This window comes from Cnephaeus nilssonii, assembly GCF_951640355.1.
Source record: "Cnephaeus nilssonii genome assembly, chromosome: 12".
NCBI lineage: Eukaryota > Metazoa > Chordata > Mammalia > Chiroptera > Vespertilionidae > Cnephaeus > Cnephaeus nilssonii.
The window spans coordinates 20,247,668-20,268,906 of record NC_137083.1 but is presented as its reverse complement, the minus strand read 5'-3'; positions in this window follow the sequence as shown (position 1 = coordinate 20,268,906).

The window sequence follows — 21,239 nt, the reverse complement described above, 5'->3', positions numbered from 1 at the left end:
ACAGTCTTTAGGTAATAGCATGACTTTCAGCAAGTCCCACCTGAGATGAGCCTTGACCCTCTGCTTAAAGGCTGTGGGAAGTTGGGTAAATGACGGAGTCTCTCTGGATTGAGTGGCTTCAGCAATAGAATGAAGATAAAAATACCACCTACTTCATAGAGTTGTTCTGGGATTAAGTCAGATTATACACCCAAACATTCATTGTAGTGTCTGACATCTCTAAGTACTAAATGCATGATAGGTCTTATTAAGAGCAATTCCAGGGGAAAATATCATCCTCTAGTGAAGTATAGTGAAAACAAAACACTCCCGTATTACTGAATCGATGAAAATCACTCCATTTTTTTGCAAGTGACATGACAATAACGTTCAAGAGTAATAAAATTGATTAGGTAGACTCTTTCTGAATAACAACACGTCTAAACAGCTATTTCAAGGGGGAAACACTTAAAATTGGAAAAATTTGCTTGCAAAGATGTTATCTGTAGCAAAGTATCGGAAATAACTGGAAAGAGCCAGTAGTAAATCCATTTAACTGGATAGAATATTTTGCAGCGACTGACAGTGACAATTAGGAAGATGATGATGAAACATCAAAATGCTTAGAGCAGAATTTAAACAAATCAGATAAGAAATGTGTGGGTATATGTGTAAAGATGGACTAGAAGGGAACAGCGTGTGCTGTTGACACAGTTAGTGACTATGAATAAGCATTGACAGGGATTTATGGGTGCAGCCTACTGACTTGAGAAAAAGTGCCGTACCTTAAATCACCTTCATTGGATTGCTTATCTCTTTTCAGAGGAGCATGTGAAGATTTTCCAAGGGCTTGATTTAGTCCACATTAACTCAATTTCATCTCCTTCCACGGCTATCTTTCTCAATCAACTCCTATTCTCTATGAATCTCTCTACATGTCTCACAAAGAATGTGGCGGTAACAAGTGGGCTGAATTTAAAGTACTCTGGGAAAAAACTGAGCAGAGATGTCAATGTTCAAGCCAGTGTTCTTTCTGAGCAGCGCAGCTTCATAATTGTGCACTGACTACAAAGAGGTTGTCTTGTCATTAAATAGTTTAGCATCCAGACAGACTTGTTTTTTTATATAACAGGATTAATGGTAGGACTACAAGTACAAACCCAGTTTATTGGCCCAAACAAGTTATGAGCTTGCAAAGGTGTGAGGACATGAGAATGAGCTGCTGGTAAGGTTTAGAACCCAGCCATTCAAGGACAGGTGGTACTACATTGTCAGTCCTCAAGTCCCCAAAACCCACACTTTTTATTTCTCCACACAAGATAAGGCTTTATAAGGCATTCTGTCTTCTAATTCAGACCCTCGCACCTCTCTGCTATCAAAAAAATGCAGATCACTGTTGTAAACTGTATAGATGGGATGACTGTTCAGTTGGCATTGTCTAAAGGTGTTATTTATTCACACAATAAAGACTACACTTTAATAGTGATACGTTCTGTGATTTCACAAAGGGAAATGGAAGATGGAATGGTATATAGGCCATAGTTTCCAATTCATAACTATTTTATCAATTGAGGGTATTATTATACATGTGTTGCAGGTAGGGGTGTGATTAACAACAAAAGTCCATTTTTATTTCACTTAAAAAACCCAAAATCAAACATTCATCATTGTAGTCAAACATTTGTTATTAGCATGAGATAGCAATAGTAATTTATAAAATGGCCCATTGAATAGTGTAAAATACTAAAGAAAAAATTTTTTCACTGCTAACAGTAAAGTAGTGGGTTTACCCAAGATGATTTCACGTTGTTTTATACATTAAACCAAGACAGCTCTTCTTTCAGTCTTGGTCATATATTAAATTATATAACTTTAGAACTAGAAGGGGCTTAGAAAGCATTTAATTTAATAAACTTTGGAGTAGTCATTGTCATCTATAGACTTGTTTAAAATCAAAGATTTCTCTGGATTGGGAGAGGTCTCATTCCGTACATTGTTGTTTCTTTATAGGGCAACAATCTCTGCTCCTAAATATAGTCCCATTTGTTTCCCATGCTGTAGAATAAGGAAGAATCTCAAATAGATGGAAAAAGTCAGATGCCATTATGCAAAAGCCATGCCACCAAGTGTGTGGGGATAATTCCTGGTAAAGCTTAGATGATGTTTCTAAGGAGACCATTTAAATATGTCCTCAAATCGGCCATACCAAGCCTCGAGGCAGCAGAATAGTTGTCATCCCTCCAGCTCCATCATCCAGTGCTTACTTTTAAAAGATTTTTGATAGCTAGAAATAATTGACCAGATAGTCTTTCATTTCATCCATCTGGCATTTGTACTTATGAAAAAAGTTATGTGGCCCAGCCGGTGTTGCTCAGTGGTTGAGCGTCGACCTATGTACCAGGAGGTCATGGTTCAATTCTTGGTCAGGGCATATACCCAGGTTGTGGGTTCGATCCCTAGTGCGGGGCATGCAGGAGGCAGCGGATCAATGATTCTCTTTCATCACTGATGTTTCTACCCCTCTCTCTTTTCCTCTCTGAAATCAATAAAAATATATTTTTTAAAAAATTCAATAATCAAATCATTATTTTCATCTACAAAATTTAGTAGAGAAAATCTGGTAAAATATGCTGTCAAAACATGTCAAAAGATTGTCAAATTTATTTATTTGATTACTATGCATTAAGATCTACTTTGTGCTTAGCACTGGGCTAAGCCCTGGGAGTTAAAAGTAAACTTTCTGTTTTTAGAATCTGACAAGCTACTATGGCTTTATCAATTATAATTCTACATTAAAGAATATCTCATCTAAAGAGTTTAAAAAGTATCTTCAAATAATAGTTTTTAAGTTTTTCTCTGATTTTTCTTTCCCCACAAAATCAAATTTCCCCTGGCTTATTCACACAGTGTACTGAGGAAGATGGCCTGAATAGAAAGTGAGTCACATGAACAAACAAAGCATCAATTTAAGGACACAAAGGTATAAACCAGTTGGGCAATTTTGTCTGGAAGATCTGAAGGCTAAAGGGGAGGTGGAGGATTCCATTTTCCTGGTTTTCAAATTATTTGGGATATGTTCTAGCTTAGCAGGTCATGAAAATAAATCCTTGGTTGGCAAGGCAACAAATAAAAGCACATTTTTTGGGGGTAACATTAGAGTCATAAGTAAAATAAGAATGTATAACTCACAACTTAGATGACAAATTACCCTAGTTGGTATGTGGGAATAACCATACACGTGCACAAATGTGGCATTCTCGGAATAATATGAGCGCATGTACATTTTTACAAGACATATCTTGTTACCCATTGCTAAAATTTGGCTGTTAGCCCCCAAATTTCAAGTGTCAGCTGCAGCTTCACCAACAGCTCAGATAGAGGCAAGCTACACAAAATTTACTAGTCATTCAGGTGCAACCTACCCATCAGCCTCCTCAGCTTTTTAGTGCTGTCCCTTTGATAAAACAGTAGTATTTATAGGTAACATGGCAAAATTCTCACATAAGAGATCTCTTCTGGGATGATGAAAATGTAATGTAGATGTGTACAGGCAAGTTGAGGTGGGCAAAATTGTTATTTAGAACTCTACTTAAGGTGTTTGAATAGTTGTTATACTTTCTGGCTCTCAGCTATGCCCAAAGACAGGAGGAAATAGTAAGACCCCTATATTTGGATGCATTTAGTGTGCGGCCCTGCATTCTCTTTTCCTCACTTTCCCTCAGTTCCTGATTTGTTATTGAGAATCCATGTAGTTCCTGAGAAGCTAACTTAAATCCTGGCTCTGAGCATTGAGCACATGATCAAGGCTAAGCCAAACAGCTGATTCAAACCTTGGGCCAGGGTTACTGGCTGTTGAATGAGCATGTGACTTAAGGAAACCTATCATAGCAAGCCTGGAACTTTGTTTTGATTGACAGGACAGTGTTCCTCCTGGAGGTGTAGAAAGTAGCCCGTCACTCTGCAGACTGTTGGCTCTTTGCTAACCCTGAGAGGAGTTCCCTTTAGGAGGATTTGTCACCACGGAGTATCACACAGAGGCACGGGTAGAAGGTGGGACCATGGTGGTCTTGTTTTGCCACTGAATTAAGAATTCCTTGAAATCCAACTAACTTCAGAGCCTAAGTTATATGAACCAATAAAGTATCTTTATTATTTAAGCTAATTAGTTGGATTCTATTACTTGCTACTAACAAAGAATTCTAATGAGTACATTCAAATATATGCGAGGTAACAGCATTCAAATATATGAGAGGTAACAGCAGGAAGGAGATTCAGACCTTAGACTGGTAGTTGAACTGGATGGTCTTTAAGAAGGCTTTCAAACCTGGAATTGTAATGCGGTATGAGCCTAGGTGTCTGTAGTCCATCACCTCCACTTAAGAGTAGAAATGTTACCCAAATTCCATGTCTGTATGCATACATGATGTATGTTTTAGTAACCAAAATAAAGACTATCCATTTTTTTTCTCAGCTCAGTTTGTTTATTGCCAATTGATCATCGCATTTTATTGTTCCCTTTCGACTAAGATGGCTCTTGGTTAATTCTAATGAGGACACTTATTTCTGATTAATTCTAATTAGGATAATGTATGGGCATGCTTTTGTTTCAATAGGTCAGTATTCAGAGTAAAAGAGCAAGGATGTGAAAGGGACTTAAAATAAGATTGAAGCAACATTGGTTCTAGCCAAGTCTTTGCCATCGATAAGTTGTTTCTTCTTAATTAAAACGAACTGAAGTGTACTATTTTACATATCATTAAGTACTAAATATGTCTGCTAAACAGAAAGACAGCTTTTTTTTTTTAGATAAAATTTGGGTTGGAGCTTATTATAATCCATCTATCTTGGAAAAGTATTCTACATTGAAATTGTGTTCCAAGGAAATCACCACCTGAGGTTGTTTGGACCATTTCCAGGGCAGAATGCCTGTGCTACAAAGAACTTCGTTGTCTTCTTCCTGGAACTTGTACTTCAGAGCTTCACATTTTTGGCAAACATGGCTCCGTTCCCTTTAGGCATCTGTGCTTTTCTTCTCCATTTCTTTCCCATTAATTAATTAATTACTAATGTTTATTTTCAATCTTCCAGAGCAGAAGGAATCTCCAGTATTTACATATTTTTCAGTAAGCTATTCAGTGCTTTTTATTTATTTTAAAATAAATTTTAGAGAGAGAATAAGGGGGGGGGGGGAGAGAGAGAGAGAGAGAGAGAGAGCGAGAGGGCGAGGGAGAGAGAAACATCAATTGGTTGCCTGTTGTACATGCTCCAACTGGGGATTGAACCCGCAATCTTTTGATGTATGGGGAGACACTGCAACCAACTGAGTCACACCAGCCAGAGCTATTTAGTGCTTTTAAAAAGATTTTGAACATGTTTAAACATTAAATCAAATTCAGTATGTTATCTGGATTTTATTCATGACCAGTATGAGGTATGAGCAGTCCAGGCTGGATATGGGGAGGTGCCACAGTTGCCAGGCCTGGGTTCTCAGAGGTAGAGTGCTAGATATTTCTCAAGAGTGCAAATTGTTCAATTGTTATGACAACCCAAGAAAACATTTTAGATACTTTCTCAACCCTCTTTTATTTTACACTTTATTCATATGCTGTAGATTGTTTAATACGTTAATAGATTTCCTGTCTTTGTTATTTTATGCATACATTGAGAGAACCAAGTGGGACCATCTTTCAAATTCAAATTTAGTCTGCAGGGAAAGACTTGGATACTTCTGTAGGAAGTATGTTGAAAGACTTAATCTGAGGAAATTGCTTGTGTCAGCAGCTGTCACAAAACATGTGGTCTGTTTTGGAATCTGGAGCAGCTGCCATGCTGAAATATTATTTCTTTTTTTGCGGGGAAATAAGGATATCAGTGGGATTTGTTTTCTTTGAAGTGCTTTAGCCCTTTTATTTCTAATTTCAGATGTCAGAAGCCTGTTTGGAATGACTAAATGAGGCAGAGACTATTTCGCTGAGCCTTTAATATTTGGGTTATCCCCCAGTAGCAGGAATGTTTTAAGCATAACTGGGTGGGGAACATCCATTCATTATGACAGATGCCATAAAGTTCGCAAGGAAAACATGCTCCAGGCTTATGGAAAGTTACATAAGCTTTTCAGCACAGTGATTTATGGGAGGTTTCCTAGAAGGAATGTGGACTCTTCATTCCATCATGTGACACTTTAGACCATTTCCTCCAAACTTTACCTTGAACAACACATGCTCAGTCCCTCTCAGGTCTCCAAATGCATGATCTTCTCTCCCGTGACTCACATAGCTTACGAATCTCCATCCCTGGAGAAAGGTTTCTCCTTATTAAGAATGGTTAATTGTGCAAGGGATGTTTTGCCACAAATACCCATGCCCAGAATTTCTATGTTTTCTGAATTAAAAATAGCAGTGCAGTAGGATGCTATGGGATAGAGCAGTGATTTTCAACCAGTGGGCTGCAAGACTTTTGAAAGCATGAAATACTTGACTATTTAATCAGGGGCACTGACCTATTTTCCCTTAGGTTGTCAAATTAAAAAATGACAACAGCCAACACAACAATAGTCTCTAGTGTGAATGAATAAAAATTAGACCTACTTTTTTTGTCAGATCGGCAAAAATTGTATCTTTTGGTGTGCCGCAGAATTTTAGTAATTAGTCCGTGTGTGCCATGAGATGGAAAAGGTTGAACATCGCTGGGATAGAGGTCAGAGGACCTGCCTTTTGATTCACTTCATGACCCAAGCTCATGGCAGAACATGGCATGCAATGGGCTGTGTGCTGGCACATCTAGAAGAGTCTGAGGATGTAATTGCTAAGGATGCATGTTTGCTAATATCATCTACCAGAATTTTAGTGACCTCAGGCATGTTCCTAACCCCTGTAACTTCTTTACCGTCTGCAAAAGGGGACAGTGATGGGGCCTTCTCTGGAGGACCATTGTGAGGGTGAATGGCGTCATGCTTATTACTATGAATGGAAGTATCCATATGAATTCAGGTCAGTGAAAAATTCTCCTCAAACTCTGTAATACTCAACTGTATAAGTAAGTAACTATTGCCACGCTAGAAGAAAAAGAAAAAGTGATGACATAAACATAGTGACTTTTGGCCCTAGCTGGTTTGGTTCAGTGGATAGAGTGTCGGTCTGCGGACTGAAGGGTCCCCCGTTCGATTCAAGCCAAAGGCACATGCCCGAGTTGCAGGCTCGATCCCCCCCCCCCCAGTAGGGGGGCCTCCAGGAGGCAGTCTATCAATGATTCTCTCTCATCATTGATGTTTCTCTCTCTCTATCCCTCTCCCTTCCTCTCTGAAATCAATAAAAATATATTTAAAAAAAACATAGTGACTTTTGTTAGAAGAAAATTTTTGAAAAAAAAGAAAATGTGGAGTAAATCCAATATATTTGCATCCATATGGAAATCCATTTTTTAACATTTTGTAAAATATAAAATGACATAAATGTTCAGTGTTGTTTTCATTCTCACCTTCACCATCACTGTTTCCAACAAGAAGTCCATGAAAAAAGATGTAAGAGCCCTAGCCAGCTTGGCTCAATGGATAGAGCGTCAGCCTGCGGACTGAAGGGTCCCAGGTTCGATTCTGGCCAAGGGCACATGCCTGGGTTGCAGGCTCGATCCTCAGTGGGGGACATGCAGGAAGCAGCTGATCAATGATCATCTCTCATCATTGATGTTTATATCTCTCTCTCCTTCTCCTTTCCTCTCTGAAATCAATAAAGAAATAAATTTTTAAAAAAAGATGGTAAGAAATGCACAAGAAGTAAGAAGAACAGGGACAACAGAAAGGCTGAACCCAAAGGAGGTGAATATATAAAAAATAGCAAGTATTTAATAGCAAGAAATGCACATGAAGTAATATGAGAACAAAAATGGTGATTGCCTCACTATGAACATATTTGTTCATTCATACAACACTATTGAATAGTCTCTGTGAAAATACCCAAATTCTTCCAAATGCTAAAATCATATTGAAAAGTGAGAGGGTGAGAAAAAAGAGCAGGAAACTTAGAATTCTGGGAAAAAACCTTCTTCCAAACTTTCATTATTTTAGAAAAATAAAGAGATGGTGATTGAAATAAATGACCAGTGATGTAAAAGACAGAGTTGCTGTCTCCTGGGTGACTCTGAGAGAAGACAGAATCAGGAAAAACACAAAAAGAAAAAGGGGGAAGGATGAAAGAAAAAAGAAAGAAAACCTCTTGCAGTGTTAAGTAAGCAAATGTGATCAAGCTCAAGTGGCTGCTAGGAAGGAAGGAGAGGCTGTTCCTTCTGTAAAATGAAATAGGAAGTGGCTGGTGTAAATTTTTATAAAAGCAATCCCAGTATTCCACTGGCCTCTTAGGACTCAAAATTACCCATGAAGCACATGGGCCATAAACATAGCCCACCACCTCCATGCAAGAACATCGGTTGTTTTGACATTTTACCTGAGAAAGGGGCACACCTCTCGTTGTATCATTTAATTAGCAGTTGCACATTTTCATTCAACAATCATTTCTCATAGCCATTATGCACTGAACACTGTTCAAGACACTCCCGCTTTGACTGACAAGGAATAAAACAGAAAATTGACACAACCTGTCTAATCTCGAGGAGCCCAAGTGCCTAGTAGGTCAACCAGGGGTGTAGACAGCTGATTGCTTGGCTGGGCCAGTGTGATAAGAGCTGTCACAGGAGCACTCGTTAGAGTATTAAGCACACAGAGGAGGACAAATGTGATGGACTGCTCAGGGTTTTCAGCAAAGGCTCCTTTTGAAAATACACCCAAACTCTTTTCTGTCCCGGGATAGAATTTCCCAGAACTTGAGCTGGGAGAATTTAGCTCTGGTTCAGAGTGCATGTCATTTTTTTTTTCTAAAATAGAGGCAGGTACTCTGTATCTAAAGACTATGTTTCATGCAGAAGTTCCCACCTCCCAATTTTAGCCTTTACGCACTAAAGAAACACTTGCAAAGATGATCCACTAAGGCAGGACGGAATCTAAGTAGTCAGCCTCTCCATGAAGGTGAAAGAGAAAAATGCCTTTAAGGGAAAATAAAGGCTAAAAAGATGACTCTTTCAAGACATGTGGAAATGGCACTCACACACATCAGCTCATATGCTACACTTTGTTCCTTTTGTTTGGTATATCGGCATCTGGGGTTCATTCAAACATGGGCATATTTCTTTCATAGGTGACCCACAGAGACAAGTAAGTTCCCTATGTCTGCCTCAAGCTATATTTTAGAAATAGCACTCTTCCACTTTACTTATTTTGTGGGTTTTGGCAAAAAGCCATTATATAGAAAAACAGTCAAAGAAGTCATGTAAACATGGTGCAACTTTTCAAGGATTGTAAATTTGAAAACTATAGTTGTGTGAGGCAACAATATATCAATACATATATATGCATTTATACAAAGCGTGGCACAGAATGTAGTATGCAAAGTCCACATTCACTTGAAAGCTATAAAATAACAAATTTTGAGCTTGTAACAGTTTGCTTCAGAATGGACCATTCAACACCCTGTGGTCCATTTATTTATCTCTCCCACAGGCCTTGGGAATACGCACTTTAGTAGGAAATACTGAGAAAAATTGATGGAACACATTGCTTGCTCCTCTCACCTTGGAGAGAGTTGTAGTTCTGCCCTTCACATTTTCTTAAACTTTTGACATTTCCTACCGTTAGAAAAGGGAGGAGGGATATGGGGGAAGAAATGGCCAGAAAGAAGACTGAAGTCATATGCTGGGGCCCTGTCTTTTTAAAGTGTTTATTTTACTACTCAGCCTCTTTCATTTGTTTTTTATTTTGTAAGAACAATTAAAATGATCTCTAGTCCCATAATGATATTTAAGTCTACAATACAATATTGTTACTATAGAAACAATAATAATAAGTTCAGATCTCTAGAATTTACTAATCTTGCATAACTGAAATTTTATGCACGTCGATTAGCAACTCCTTCACGCCAGCCCTTGGCAACCACCATTCGTTTCTTTTCTTCTATAAATACTCTGCTTTGGTATTTGGAAACTTTTGAGAAAAATTGATATTCCCATTTTTTTTTTTTTGCTTCTAAGGGTCTATTTTAGTTAACTCATGCAGTATTTGTCCTCTTGTGACTCACTTATATAATGTCCTCCAGGTTCAACCATGTTGTCTTCTGTGGCAGGATTTCCTTTTTCAAAGGTGGAATAATGTTCCATTGTATATATACACAACGTTTTCTTAATCTACTCATCTGTCTAAGGACACTGAGGTTGTGTCCACATCTTAGCTATTGGGAATAGTGCTACAATGAACATAGGAGTGCTATATCTCTTTGAGATCCTGATTTCAATATTTAAAAAAAATAAATACTTGGAAGTGGAATTATTGAATACTAAGGTTGTTCTATTTTTAAATTTTTGAGGAACCTTCTTACTATTTTCCACATCAGCTGCACTATTCTGCATCCTCACCAGCAGTGTTGTAAGGGTTTCAATTTCTCTACATTCTCACCAAAACTTGACTTTTGTTATTTTGATAATAGCCATTCTAAGAGGTGTGAGATGATTACCTCATGGTGGTTTTGATTTGCATTTCTCTGATGATCAGTAATATTGAGCATCTTTTAATAGACTGCACTTGCTGGTGATTCATATGTTGTCTTTGGATAAATGTCTATTCAAGTCATTAGCCCACTTTTTTTTTACTTTACTCAGCATTTTACCTCCCTTATCACATTTTTAGGTTTATTTTTAAAATATTACATATAGTATTACATATGTCTCCTTTTCCCCCCATTGACCTCTCCCCAGCCCTCCCTCACCCCTGCCCCTGCCTTCCCTCTGAGATTTGACGGTCTGATCGATGCTTCTCTGTCTCTGGATCTATTTTTGTTCATCAGTTTATGTTTTTCATTATATTCCACAAATGAGTGAGATCACGCGACATTTATTTTTCTCTGACTGGCTTATTTCACTTAGCATAATGCTCTCCAGGTCCATCCATGCTGCTGCAAATGGTAAGAATTCCTTCTTTTTTACCGCAGCATAGTGTTCCATTGTGTAGATGTATCACAGTTTTTTAATCCACTCATCTGCTGATGGGCACTTAGGCTGTTTCCAAATCTTAGCTATGGTAAATTGTGCTGCTATGACCATAGGGGTGCATATATCCTTTCTGATTGGTGTTTCTGTTTTCTTGGGATATATTCCTAGCAGTGGGATTACTGGGTCAAATGGGAGTTCCATTTTCAGTTTTTTGAGGAAACTCCATACTGTTCTCCACAGTGGCTGCACCAGTCTGCATTCCCACCAGCAGCTCAAGAGGGTTCCTTTTTCTCCACATCCTCGCCAGCACTTACCATTTTTTGTTGTTGTTGTTGATGATAGCCATTCTGACAGGTGTGAGATGGTACCTCATTGTCATTTTGATTTGCATCTCTGGGATTTAGCCCACTTTTAAAATAGTTTATCATTTTTGCTATTGTGTTGTAGGAGTTCCTTATACAGGGTTGGGAAAAGTCGGTTTATAGATGTGAGTTCATGAAACACAGAATTTATTTTTGTATTATTAATTATTGTGTCATTTTCCATCTGAACAACTGTAAATCTAATTTTGCCCACCCCTGTATTTTAGATATTAGCCCTTTATCAGATATATGGCTTTCAAATATTTTATCCCATTCTGCACTGCGCCTTTTCACTCTGTGGATTGTTTTCTTTGCTGTACAGAAGCTTTTCAGGTTTTAGAGCCACTTGTCCAATTTTGCTTTTTTTTTTTTTACCAGTGGCTGGAGTCCTGTCTTATATTTTGAAAATCTTTCACCCAATTGAAACATTAAAAACTTACTTAAACAGAAAGCTAAACAAAATCAGTTAACAAACATTCAACAATAAAACTGCCTGTTATACTATTGATGAGAAAACAAGTAACATTCCAAATAAAAAATATTTTCCATTCTCAGAAGTGGCAAGAAATATTTTGTACGTAAGAAAAATGTGAGCAGTGGGAATTACCCATTCCAGAACATTTTCTTAGGAACAGTATCTTATTTACAGCTACTTGGTAAAAGGGAGAGCTTTTCTAATTCAATTTTTTTTTTCTGGATTTCAAGTACTGTATACCATGCTTTGCAGGATAATAGGGAAATAGGCAGGCACTGTGAGCAGCAAACAAACAAAAGAACCTCAACTAAGTAAAGTAGAATTAATTTCTGGAGTAAGAATTTGATAAATGTTTAACTCAGGAAAAAGGGCAAGAGAGCCTATTAATATAATTGTGACATGTTGATAATGACCACAGCTATAAAAAGGGTTTTATTCAATTATGTAGCTTTAGGCATTCATTTAAAAAGAGCAAGCTTGCTCTCATCACATACAGAATGAAGAAATAATCGAGACAAACTCATTTCCACATTGCTGACTATACTACATTAAAAACCACAGTAGGATAATTCATTAATTTATAATTTTACTAAATAACCATAAACTCTATTTGAATGGCTATTCAAATAATTGGAAAACAGCATATTTCTCAAGACTTTCTCAAGCTATTTCTTTTTGATATTAAGCTTTGTTTTTGCCAAGTTGAAAAAATAAGCCAAATGAGTGGAAAACTGTGCATCAACCACTGTCACACTGAGATATCACATGTCCCGGTTACTGTTACATTTATTAATTGTGAGGTAAAAGAAACAAACAAGACCAGCCCATTTAAGCTGATAATGGCACAGTTTTCTTCTATAGTTATGAATGGGCATTTTAGGAGCTTATGGCTTTAAAAGGTTTTGGAATTATATCTGATTATACTCCTTACTTGAGACTTTTGAAATAATTGAATACTAAACATGGGCATTTTAGCTTTTCAAATCAGACTGGCAAAACATCGTTTATAAAATTTCTACATTAATGGCCAAAAGGCAAAGCAAAAATTTTAACCATGGCCTTAGATGCAGCTAATAAAGGAAAGGAAAGGTCCCTTAAAAAGAGAAGGAGGGAAAACCTAAAGCAAAACCTGCCCACTGTAGCCCAGGGGAGGAAGATTGGCTTAGCATATCTCACCTGTATCGCTGTAGCCAGGTGACCTGCCTAAGGCAGCTAATCATTTTCACTCCAGGTGAGCTGGTGGCAGGTGGCTGAAGAAAAGCTTGTTCTAAGAGTTCCCACTCAGAGAAACCAGGTTAAAGAAAAGCATGTCATTTAATAATAAAGAACCCAGTGTGTTTCCTAGCCTGACTTTTCTTTTTACAAATAAAAATCATCTGTATATAAAAATATACACACACATATATAGCTATCTCTCTCTATATATGTACAGTGTACAACATGATTTTATATATATATGTATACATATACATATATACATATATACATACATATATATATATATACACACACATATATATATGTATATATACTAGAGGCCCAGTGCATGACATTCGTGTATTCGTGCACTGGGTGGAGGGGTGTCCCTCAGCCTGGCCTGTGCCCTCTTGCAGTCCGGGAGCCCTCGGGGGATGTCCAACTGACAGCTTAGCAATTGGACATCCTTAGTGCTGCCACGGAGGTGGGCCACTGCACTTGCCAGCCATGAGCCCGGCTTGTGGCTGAACTGTGCTCTCCCTGTGGGAGCACACTGACCACCAGGGGGCAGCTCCTGCATTGAGTGTCTGCCCCCTGGTGGTCAGTGCGCATCATAGTGACCGGTCATTTTGCTGTTTGGTCGATTTGCATATTACCCTTTTATTATATATATATATATATATATATATATATATATACACACATATACACATATATGTATATATATATATACACACATATACATATATATGTATATATAAATATTTACATTGAGAAATGATTACCACAATCAAGGTAATTAACATATTCATCTTACATACTTACCTTTCTTTTGTCTGGTGAGAACACTTAAGATCTAACTCATAGCAAATTTCAAGTATATAGTACAGTATTATCAGTTATAGCCACTGTACTGTACATTAGATCCCCAGAACTTATTCATTTTATAACTAAAAGTGTGTACCCTCTGACCAACGTCTCTCCTTCTCCCTGAACCCTAACAACCTCTGCTCTACTCTCTGATTCTGTGGATTCAGCCTTTGTAGATTGTCTATATAAGTGAGATCACCCAGTCTCTGTCTTTCTGTGTCTGGCTTATTTCACTTAGCATAATGTCCTCCAGGTTCATCCATGTTGTTACAAATGGCAGGACTTCCTTCCGTTGTTATGCTAGCCTGACATTTTTAACGTATCACTTGCTTCGCTTTCTTTATCAATTCATTCATGCAATAAGTAATAATAAAGACTACTAATGTCAAATAAAAAAACTGCACATATTAGAGGAGAGGAAGGCTGGAGGCAAAATGATCATTTAGAAAGCTATTACTGTACCTTGTTTTCATCGTGAAGCTTTACAGATCAATGGGAAGTGCTAGAAATACTTGTATATCATAAGCCAGAGATTGTATCAAAGTGGTGCTGAAAGTTTTGTTCCAGACTCATTAACTGTAGGCCCTGGGTCACTGTTCAGGTAGAAATGTCCCTGGAGACAAAGCTCAGGAGCCAGGGTAGAGATGCAGAAAGAGTAAAGTTTAAGTTGTGCATCTTATTTGTTTTGTATATGAGTGAAATTATAGTATGTTAAATATATGATTATTTAAAATAAGTTTTTATTTTAATAATATTTACTGAGCCTTTACTATGGTATAGGTCTATGCTCAACACTATATGACTTTTCTTACTTAAGCCTCACTAGAGTTCTAGGTTTACTACTCTTACCCATCTCTCCCAAATATGGTTTCCCAGCTGATAAAGGGACTCCACATCCAACTGGGCTCTCTAATTTCAACATCTGTACTCGAATCTCCCATGTGTCTTTGCATCCCAATGCCTAGGTAAGTATCCGTGTGGTATACCTGGCACTCACTCCATGTCTGTTTGGTGGATGACTGCACACGAACATTTGTGACACAGGGCAGTCTGAAGTTGCAAATGGTGTGTCTAAAAAAAGTGAAACCAAGGATTAATGAAGAAATACATACCCCAAGCAAGTACAATAAAAGAAAAAATATTTAGAATGATGTAATAATTTTAGGGAGAAAATGGCAAAGAAAAAGAGAGCATACATTTTAGGAATGTTCCTGCTCTGGCCTTAATTTATTAATTCGTGACAGATAGGGTAATTCAATTGGTCTACAACTCATTTCATGTTTCCAGGGGTAAATAGTGCTCATTTGAGGAAGCTCAAGATATTTGCTACAAATTTCTTTGTGTTCAAATGGCAGGGGGTGTGGGGTGGGGCTGGTGAGCAGGTGGCGCCAGGCCAGCCAAAGATGGTGCAAGTGTATGTATGGGGGGCCTCTGATCGCCCCGCTGGTCGCCCCACATATCGGCTCTGATCACCAGTCAGGCCTAGGGACCCTACCCATGCACGAATTTCATGCACCTGGCCTCTAGTTGTTAATAATGGTGCTAATATTCCCAGAGCATTCGAGATTTATGGTTGTCATTAATTTATGTATACAAGTGTTGATTGGGCCCTCATTTGACAAGAATTCTTATAGGTACTGGGGATACGGCAGAGATCAAACAGAATAGACCCCTGCCCTTGTGTACTTTACCTTCTAGTTAGAGAAAGTGAGACAATGGCTTAGCATATCTATGCATGATACGTGATATGGAGAAACATAAAGCAGGGCAGGAAGGTAGGGTTGTAAGTGTGGATGGAGGTCAGGAGGACTGCAATATTCAAATAGTGGTCAGGACAGGTCTCACTGAGGAGGCGAGCAAACTCTGAAGGAGGTGTGGCTGTGAGCCACACTGAAATCTGGGGGAGCAACTTAGAGGAAGCAGGAAAGCAAAGCCCCTGATCTTGCTTCCTAGGTTCGAGGAAGAGCAAAGAGGCCAGTGCAGCAGGGCAGGGGGAAGCGGGGCAGGGAGGGGATCAGGGCAGAGCCGGAAGGGGTGAAGAAAAGGCTCTGCCATGTCCTGTGGGCCCAGAACAAGTGGGGCTGACTCTGAATGAGAAGGCAGCTGGTGAATCCTTTGGAGCAGACAAGGTACATGATGTGACCTGTATTTTAAGTGGCTCTCTCTGGTTCCTCTATTGATTACAGAGCAGTGAGTCACCTGGAGTGGAAATGGGCTCGCTGACTCTAGTCAAAGGCATCTTTGTTTAGACAAAATAACTTAACCAGTGTAATTTGAATTTCCCAAAAGCACCTTTTTAGGTTTTGATTAAACCTCCCTCATTTTCATCCAAGCACATCTTCAGCATTTCTCGCATCCTCACTGCTGCTGGGGAAAATTCACATTCGGAAAGCTTGCTGGGTTAGATAGAAGATAAATGGCTAATTAATCATCTCTTTCATTGACTCTCTGTGCTCAAGTGCACACGACGCTGATCTTATTGGATTTTAACTCATTCTCTATGTGATCTTTCTAAGGTTAAGGTAAATATACTTAGAAGATAAATCTGTCATAGGTTTCCTACACTTTCCACTGGTTCCAATTACAGTTTGAATTATGTCTCTTAAGGTCTAGCATCAATTATATCATGAAAAGCTATGCTTTATATTATTCAAAATCACATTTTACTGCTGTGTCAGAAAAACAATAACAAACTCGAGAAAATTCCAAGCTGGACTTGAACTGATCCTGGTGGTTTTGAAATGTTTGAGATACCCGTCCTTTCATATTTACATTAGTCTTATAATGTAATGACCTAGCGTTCTGACCTAAATTTAGCTCAGATATTGCAAGTACTTATAAAGAGATAGCTACTTTAGAATTCAGGTGGTAAGTTTCCCTGCTTAAAATCTATTTAAGCACAGGGAAGCCAACTGGGCATGACATTTAGAAATGCGATATCTGTTCATCGCTTCCTAACAACATCAGTGTTTTTTTCAGAGCGTGCTGCTGGGCCATCTAGGAGAGGCCATGTGTTGGTTCACTGTTAGAAACAACAACGCACAACTACAGAATGCCTCATTTTTGTCAAACACTTCTCTAAGACCACCTCCCCCTTATTAAAGTAAAAGAGGCTCTATAGCCAAAAGAGGCTCTATGAATTAGGTAGACTAAATTTCTTTCACTGTTATCATATTTAAGTAGAGGAATAAGAAGATGTTTAGGTTCTCACAAAAATGCATATGGAAAAGGCATCCTGATTTGGTTTTGTTTATTCAGGATGTCTTCATGTACTTATGTGCATTACCTAGAACTCCTTTGGATATTTAAAAATTCAAATTAAGAACCTATGTTTCAGGCGGGGGCGTGGGACTTACAAAATTTCTAAAATGATAAACAGGACAGTTTCAGAGAGTATAGCTTGGTAAGAAAACGACATAAAAATCTGCAGAAAACTGACATTTTAAGGGCAGATGTTTTTCTGATAAGATTTTCTAAGAAAACAATGGGGAAATGTTTCATCTTCCTCCCAAGGAAATAAGATGCTAGGTCTATTTCTAACAATTTCTCATGATAATACTCCAGAGATAGGAAATAGATTGAAATTAGTTTCTGAGCTGATTTGACTGTTTCTGTCATTTACAATTCCATGGTTACTCTGCTTACCTAAGCCCATCTTCCTTGCGTATCATTTTCAATCTTAATGTAATACCCCCATATGTATGGCTAGGAAAATATTAGTGCACCTGTGTATGTTTAAGTATTTATTTTTAAAAATCCTTTGTCTAATAAATCAAAGAGCTGGTAGGGAATGGACTTGAAAGCTTTGCCTCTGAGAGTATTCACCGAAATTTCCTCTGATGAGAAAATGGGCATTCAGCCCCACACAGATCATTTGATAAATGAAGCAGATACCAAACTTCAGCTATAAAAGTCACAGTGAACATGAAATGTTGTCTGGGGTTTTATTGCAGTGACTCACAGCTGCATAGCAATCACCTTTGTGGAAAACACAGACACTTGGGTCCTGAAAGAATGCCTCTCCTTTTGGAGATTCAAACGCTTTATTTATTTATTTATTTTCACTAGAAATAAGCACTGTTTATGAGTATAACCGTAGGGAATATGGATACCTTTATTCACTGCTACATTGTGAGTGTATCACACAAAGCCTATCATACAACAAACTCTTAGAAAAGGTCTGTTGCTTCGTGGCTTGATGAAGGAATGAATGAAAGAATTCCATTTCTTGATTTGTCCTTTTGGCAGCATGAGAAAGTCATTTGGACATTAAATATGATTTTATTCAACAATTTGGTGATTTTTTTAAATTTATCAAATACATATTGCCTGTGAACTACTAATGCTAAGTCCTAGGAGAAAAATAGTGAATCTGATGGACAGCATCCCTGATTTCATGGTGGTTATAATCTGATGAGTTTTATAATCAAGATGAAACACGTAGAATGCAGACATGTATTCTGAGGTTTTCTTAAGAATCATCTTGACTGTCCTGGCTGGGTGGCTCAGTTGGCTGGAGCATCGTACTATACACCAAAAGGCTGTGGGTTCAATTCCTACAAAGCTATGGAGAAACCAGTACTGTAGAACTCATGACGGGAGAATCTGCAGGCTGTACTAACAGTAGGAAGTAGTCCTGACGATGGTCCTGAAGAGAGGATTAGAGATGCTGAGCCAACATGCCTGCCTCTGAGGATGGGGCAAGTGATGCCTCATTCCATCTTTTCTGCCATCAGAAATAGGCTTCATTTTCTCAGAAATACAGAGAGTGCATTTTCTCAGAAATGCAGAGAGTGCACATAACTTGTGGTACTCGATAGAGAATTAAGAATTCTCAATAAAGAGATTGAAGTAGAAAGTCTGTCCAAACAAATAACTTCTGAATAGAGAGACTGACTACATACATGCGCCTTGTTATATAGAGCTGAAGTACACTAAGCAAACTTCTTTATCAAGAGAGAACCACAAATAGTTTTTTGTTTGTTTGTTTGTTTTTTGAGGAGTGAGGAGAGAATTTGAATTTCTCTTTACTTTTTAGTTAGGAGTGATAATTTATTAGCCTAAGTAATGCTCATGCTTTATTTATTTAGCCCCAGCCCCTGTCTTGCTGTAACAGCAAAAGAGGCCCTAAGTGAGGACTGCCTAGTTGAACTCATCAACTCCCCAGACCATGAGATAATAAGAATAAATGAACACTTATTATTGTTTTATACCATAGGCTTGGGTGACTTATTATACAGCAAAAGATAATTTCTTTCTTTTTTTTTCTTGCAGTTCTACAGTGTTTATTGTTGAAGGGAACCAGACTGCTTTGCTTATAGCATTTCCTAAAATATAGATATTAAGACTTGAATCTCCCATGCTTTTTTAAACATGTTTCTCTGTTGTATGATTCATTTTTAAAAATAAAAATCATATGCAATTATGCTGATAATGACAAAAAATGCGTAAAGTTTGTAAGCGTGAATCCCAAGTCATTGCTGATGATGGAAGATCAAAATGAAGTATTTTTGTTTGCTTTTCAGATTTGTATAGTTTTGGTTTCTGAATTTCATAATTAATAAAGAAATAATAATAGCATAGGAGTATTAAAATATTCCCAGAATATTTAAAATTTTTTCATAGGCATTATTTTAAGAAAAAAATCTTGGTTATAGGAATTAATGAAAGTTTAAATTTTCTTTTAGTTTTAAAAAATATTTTTATTGAGTTCAGAGAGGAAGAGAGAGTGAGAGAGAGAAAGAAACAACAATGAGAGTCATTGATTAGACTGCCTTCTGCATGCCCCCCACTGAGGATGGAGTCCACAACCTGGGTATGTGCCTTGACCAGGAATCGAATCAAACTATGATCTCCTGGTTCATAGCTGGATGCTCAACCACTGAGCCATGCTGGGGAGCTTTTTTAGTTTTTGAAAGCATTATTTAGTGAAAGCTTAGAACAGTAATATAGTATATTTGGGTCTCTGTTAACCAAAGAAAAGTTTATTTATCTTCTCTTATTTCAGGTTAATCTTTAAACTGTTTTTAACCGAATGAATCTCTTGATATCCCATTCCTGAAACTGAGTAAATTATGCAGCTGTTTTGTTTTGTTTTATAATGTGCATTGCAAATTCTGTCTTTCTTTCACATTTCTGATCTCTTTCACAAGATATGATTTGTTTGCAAAAATAAGTGGTATTAAGATATCTAAGCTAGTAGCAAAGGGGTATGCGTATTTAAATTAATGACTATGGGAATTAACTAGAGTGAGAGAGAATCTTTTATTTAGCTTATTAGCAAAATTTGAAACCAACCTGCACAACTGTTTCTGTTTTCATCAAAATCTTAAATTTTGCACAATTTCAGCATTCTCCTGGTGCTGACAACGGCCAGGCAATTACTTTTTGATCTTTTCAGCTTGAATTGCTATTGCTTTCATTAATGCTTCAGCTGAGCCAAAAGAGCCTGGAAAAGATTTCTCTACAGCCCTCTTTTATAAACATTTTAAAATCACATTTATAGGAGAAACTATCCATTTGTCAAGATGCAAGTTTATTATCGTATTGTAATGTTCACATTGGACCATCAACACAGAAAACTGCAGCAGTATTTCTAAACCAAACCTATGGCGACAGAAATGCTTGGCGTTTCTTTAATTGAACTGAATATTAAGCTGACTTAGAATGCTGCCTATTCTTGTTATTTGAGTAGCCTACATTCTTAATAATCTAATTTCCATTGTGTGATGGCCTGGAGCAAAATGATTACTTGGAAAGCTGCAATTTATGGTCACAGATGGACTTGAATTGAAGCAAACAATCTCCTGTGACCTCCCTAAAGGTCTGTTGTTCACCTAAGTGACCCCAATTGCAGCTCAGCCTAGACATATCCTAACCTCTTCTCACTTTCCCAAAGTTATCTAATTAGTTTAAATGGCTTAAGAGCCAGTGTTGTGTCTCTATCACAAAATGGGCACTTAAATTATAACTCTTAATATGGGTCATCCCTGAAAAAGAAGCTAGACTCGAAGACTTTTAAAATCCTTAATTTTAGAATCATTACTTGACTCAGGTCCATTTCTTCATTTCTTCTTTTTTGCCTGTTCACCTGTTTATTATCATTAGCATCACTATCTACCATTGTTTTAAGTACACAGCATGTGTCAAATACCATGCTAGGTTTGTTAAGTCTAATTTCCTACAATCACACACATTAGGTGTTATTTTCTCTGTGATATGGATGAAGAAACTAAAGCCTATGGCTCAAATCCCAAAGCTAGAAAGTGATAGACTCAGAATTCAAATTCAATTCTCCTTCAGTTCTTCCATTCTTCTTTGGCTATTGC